The sequence below is a fragment of the Glossina fuscipes genome, unplaced genomic scaffold (assembly GCF_014805625.2).
Source record: "Glossina fuscipes isolate IAEA_lab_2018 unplaced genomic scaffold, Yale_Gfus_2 0, whole genome shotgun sequence".
Classification (NCBI taxonomy): domain Eukaryota; kingdom Metazoa; phylum Arthropoda; class Insecta; order Diptera; family Glossinidae; genus Glossina; species Glossina fuscipes.
In genome coordinates, this window is record NW_023998414.1 from 33,965,292 (window position 1) to 33,971,005 (window position 5,714).

The following is a 5,714-nucleotide window of genomic DNA, read 5'->3' on the forward strand; positions in this document are numbered from 1 at the left end:
AAGACGGGGCTGGATTTGGCTTTTTTTTAAATTTTTCAGAAGAAAACTTCAGAGACGCCACAACATATATATATATATATATATATATATATATATATATATATATTCTTGATCAGCATCAAATCCCGAATTGATTTAAGCATGATCGTCCGGCCGTCTTTGTAATATGCGTTGTAAACATTCTCTTGGCTTTGTATCTATCGACTTCAAATTTGGCAGAAATATTGGAAATTCTTGCAGGCAAGTTGTTGCTGACAATATACTAAATGAATCAAAGGATAAGCGTACAGTACCGCGTAGGCTGAGAACTCACGTTTTTCAAAAGGAATAGAAAAATGGGTAAATAAATATGCAAAAATTCAAACTCGTATTCTTTGGGCGAATTTGTAGTACCTGTAATGGAAAAATGGAAAAAATTGATCACGCCCAGCCAATATTAGAGTGTATGAAAATGTAATCTTTTTTTAACAGCTTCAAGAATCGCATTAACCATATATAAATTCTCGGCCAGTTTCAAATTCCGAATGCAACCAAGCATGTCCGTCTATTCGCCTACCCATCTGTAGACTGTTTAGATTTGTTTATTTGAAAATGACCTAAATCGGTCAAAGGACACGCCTACAGCCCCCGCATGTCTATGCAAAAACAAACGGTAAACACCTTCGCTTTCCCTCAGATCACATAAATGTCTTCACTTATATTCTGAAAATAGAAAGAGACAACCGCTCCGCTCCTCCCCAATATAATCAAAAATGACAATTTAGTTCTTTGGTCATGACCGAATATAGTTTTCTTTTTTTATATGTTTCGAATTGCAGGCCCAATACAATGCAATTTTTTAGATAGGATCAGTCGGCAAAATATTAATAGAGTGAGCCAGATAGCACAACTAGTTCAGTACATTTTTTTGAAGAGCTTAACACACCTTAACACACATTATAGACTTAAGTTGGGCAAAGTTATATATATATATATATACTGCAGAAGAATAGCGCTTTAATACTAGAGTCCTTACAGTATTATGCAGTATATCGTTATAGTTTAAATTAATTAATTAATTTTTTTCTCAATATGGATTGCAATTAATTGAGAGCAACTTAGAGGTTAAACAAAATTAGGGATAATGTCGAGTCTGAACACTCAAACTGTTAAGCATCCACCACAAGCCTTTTTACAAATTAATAGTTACTGGGTGTTGCGTTGCATGGAAAAAAGAAAAAAGTATTCAAATAGTGGAATTAAAGTAGTCACGCCTAGGTGACCTTAAATGTTGAACGATAATTACGACGACTCTAACACGTTGTAGAAAAAATGTTTTTAGATTTTTCTTCATCATATTTTTTACCCTATAAAGTATGTATATTCTTGATCAGCGCGAAATTCTGAGTTGATTTATCCATATCTGTTCGTCTGTGTGTTGTGTATTGTTGGCGCTCTCCTGGTCGCAAGAAGATATCGACTTCAAATTTAGTAAAAACATTGAAAGTTTTTGCACACAGCTTGGTATTGACAATGGGACAAATCGGTCGGAGCGCTAGAGCGCATTGGGGCGTAAATTAAACGTAACTCAGTTTTTTTTTTTAACAAAAATTTTTAGATTTTTTTTCGTTACTCAGAAATTATGAAAGTTAGAAGGCACTTTGTTCCTTACGTGCAAAACTGGAAACTATCCGCCATGCCCACACAAAATTACAAGTGATTAAAGCCTTTTTTTCTTTCACTTTTTTTAAGGATTTATGCTTACTTATGATAGGACCGAATGTTTAAAAGTATTTTGTAGGCTCCTTAAGTGAAGATACATTATCTGTCTAAAAATGGGTAGGACACTGCGAATAATATGTTCTTAATAACATTACCGATATGAGTATCAAATAAGAGAACTTGGAGAGTAGAATACGAAAAACATAGTGGTGGGTATGCGAGATCTGGCCTCTGCCGGATATAACTTGCTTCTTTTTTTTTTTTGTTGTTGTTAATATTGAACATTTTGAAAATATAGAATTTTGAGTTTTTGGTCGAACCGTGAGTCAACGGTTCGTTAAATCTTTGTACATACTTTCAAATTCACGCAATCATATGAAAATGGGATTTTAGGTGTATACGATATGTACAATACGATCGATATAAGATTGAGATTTTTAATAAATGTTCGCTATATCTTGCAATTAAATATCAGATTATTAACTGATCTTCAATTGATTCTTATTACGTTGAGAAATTTCGCTCATTTTCTTTGGAAAAGTTTCTATCTCAAAATGCGACAATCCAAATGGAATTTGGACAAAGATTTAAATAAGAAAAAGCAAATCCACATAAGACCAACGATTTTCTTCGTGCCAAGCTAATAATGTAAGTTTATAGAGCGGAAGAAAAAAAAAAAAAAAAATAGTAGATGAACAAGAATAAAAATAATAAGTAAGTAAATTTTATCTGTATTCATTGTAGACGGATGCAGGTGAGTATCGATTTCGCTAATGACTAACGTCTACTCGCGTATCAATGCGCGGCATTCTTAAATGATCATAAAATACAACGAACACATCAGTTTCGGTCAACTCGCATAAGTTGTTGTTGTTGCTGTTGCTATTTTCGTTTTTTCTTTTCTTTCTTTTTTTTTTCTTTTTTGTCTGTATTTAAGTTATATTAATATTTCGTTTTATTTTGTTTTGTTTTTTTTTTCACTTTAGTTGCAAATACACAATTTCATCCACACCACAATTTTAATATTTTCTTGTTTCGTTTTGTTTTTTTGTTTTTGTTTTTGTTTTTTTTTTATCATTATTCATAAATAATGATTAAATTTTAAAAAAAATATTATGAATTTATAAGTATAATATTTTTAATTATAATTTTGTTTTGTTTTGTTTGTTTGTTTTTTTTTTTTTTTAAGTATTACGCATGAATTTATGTGTATATACGTTTGTGTGAATGTGAGTTTATAATGCGTATATTCTTATTTATAATTATTACATATGTTTGTATAATGTATTTGAATTATATGTATGTATGTGTTAAGTGTAGGATCAAAGAAAGGGAGACAATTAGAAAAAGCCCGGCAGAAATGGCTAAAGGATGGTGGTGAGAGGAAACAAGAAGGAAGATTGAGAGAAAGATAAAAGATTGAATTGTATATATGAATAGGTATATAGAATGTGTGTGTGTGTGTGTGTGTGTGTGTGTGTATAAAACCAAACTTCACACAAAATTATTTATGTCTAAACACATATATAAACTTAGCTTATCTCATTTAATTTATTTCTATATATACGACGACGCTTATATATAACTATCTATGGTATACGTAACTCTACATTTTGTTTCGTGGGTATAATGATGTGTGAAGGGATGTGCTTGTTAGTGTGTATTGTATATAATATGGCAATTGGAGCTTTTTTTTTTTTTTTTTTTTAAAGTTGCCGCAAAAAAATATTTATTATTATTATTATTATTATTATTTTATATATTTTTTTTCATTTTATGCGTATGTTTCTCGTTTTGTTATTTATTGTTTAATACACATTACCATTACATACGCTTTTGAAAGATTAATTATGTATTTTTAATTATAGACGTAAACTACTAAGTATATTTCTAAATATTTTTTTTTCTAACATATAGAAAAAGAAGAAAAAAATATTAAAAAAAAATAAAAATAAAGGAAAGGAAGAGAAGAGAAGAGAAGAGAAAAATCAAAAGTAATTTCGCGTAAACATTCATATATTTTTGAATTAATAAAACTTTTAGTTATATAATAAAATCTCTCTCAAAAAGGGGCAAAAAATTGTATTCAATATTGATAGATTAGAGAAATTTAATTAGATATTCATATTGCTTGCATATTAATACAAGCCCAAGTACTACTACTAAGAAGTGATTTTCACCGAACACCTTTCAATTTTGTATCGCGCTTCAACAGTCAACAGAAACAGAAAAGTCAAAAGACTTGAATACTTATATCACATTTCGCTGACTTTGCATGTTAAAATTCAAAAGTGAGACTTTCAAGATCAAGAATTCTTTTTGAAAGAATGTTATAATCAATCAGAAAAAAAAAAAATTTTTTTTTTCTCCTTTAATTTCACGTATGTATAATAATAATATTTAACAAAATTTCATAAAAAAAAAAAAAAAACCTAAATATGTCATAATTATTAATTATGGAAGAATTCAACTATGTTTCGCTAATATATGCCTATATACATATACAAACGGATCCACATTCATTAATTCATATAAATGAATGCAGTGATTATTATATCATAATGTAAATGCAATGGATTTTCCATTTTTTCATTGAATTTAAAATGAATGCTTGAAAATGCTTCAAATAATTCGAAATACAAGAAAATTTTTATAAATAAATTTAAAATACAATTTTTTTAATTAATCGCATCATATGCGATGATTTCGCCCCAGGTGGAGGAGGGGATTGGCATTATCGCTGCGAGAGATTGCGCTCATAGTAAACCGCATAACCATATAACTTATATAATCCATTGCAAATGCATTATATGAAGACCTTGAAGTAAAGAGTACATTTATTTAAGAACTTAGCTTAGTAGTTCGAAAATTGAATAATCAGTCAATCCTATCAATAGTGAAATGATTTATAGTAAAAATATCTGCAACAAAGGCTGCCCCATTAAATAAAAAAATTAGAAAAAGGGGGCCAATGTGAGAAGAGGACGTTTTAATCGACTCATTGAGACATACGTCATTTACAATTTAAAATATTTTGATATATTCGCGTTTGAGGTGGTGAGTATAGGTATCAAGGATTTACTTGCAACACGTATACAACTGATTAATAATAGTTAGGATTTCATTTTAGTTAGTTCAATTTTTAAAATAAAGTTACGATGGACGTTGGAAATGGTGGACCTGGGTTTTTAGGCGTTCGATAATATTAATAAATAAATGTAAAGATACTTTTCTCACATCTTTTCAAGATCGATTCGTTTAATTTAAGCGGCAAAATAATGTTCATTCAAACGAACTTAAAGGAGCGCAAGAACAAGAGGAATATAAGAAAAATTTGAAAAATGAATGAATAATGAAATTATGATGAAATTAGGGCAAACTTTAAATAAAAGAAACAATATGGTTATGAAAAAAATACAAGCAATAATGATAATAATAATAATTCGCATTTATATTCATAAGAAATAGATTTTTTTTTTCTTTTTTTTTTTTGTTTCTCATTACATATGCGCACGACAGACAAAATTACAAATTCTATAAACTACATCATTATATTTATATTTCGTGTTTTGTTGTTTATATTTATACTTTGTATTCATATTAAGTTTAAGAGAAGACGGAGAACAGGATGTTACTGCTGCTGCTGCTGCTGTTTCTGCTAACAACTAGTGTGTATAGGAGGAAGATATAAAAATAAAGCTTTATTAAAGGTGACCGTCTTATGATTTTTGAGAAGCTGTTAGGAATTTTTTTTTTTTTCTGTTCTCTTTTGGTTATTTTTATTTTTTTTTTTTTTTTGAATAATTACTTAAAATATAATGCAACGCACACAAGAATGTTAGCTGTTGTTATTGTTGCCGTTGTGATGGGAAAGCGAGAATTCTTTTTTTTTTCTTTTTGTTGTTGTAATTGTGAAGATGGTAAGATATTACGGATGAGTTGTTGTTGTTGTTGTTCTTGTTAGCAGCAAAGAAACAGAGTGCGGCCTTTTTCAGTTTCGTGTGTTATTTTTC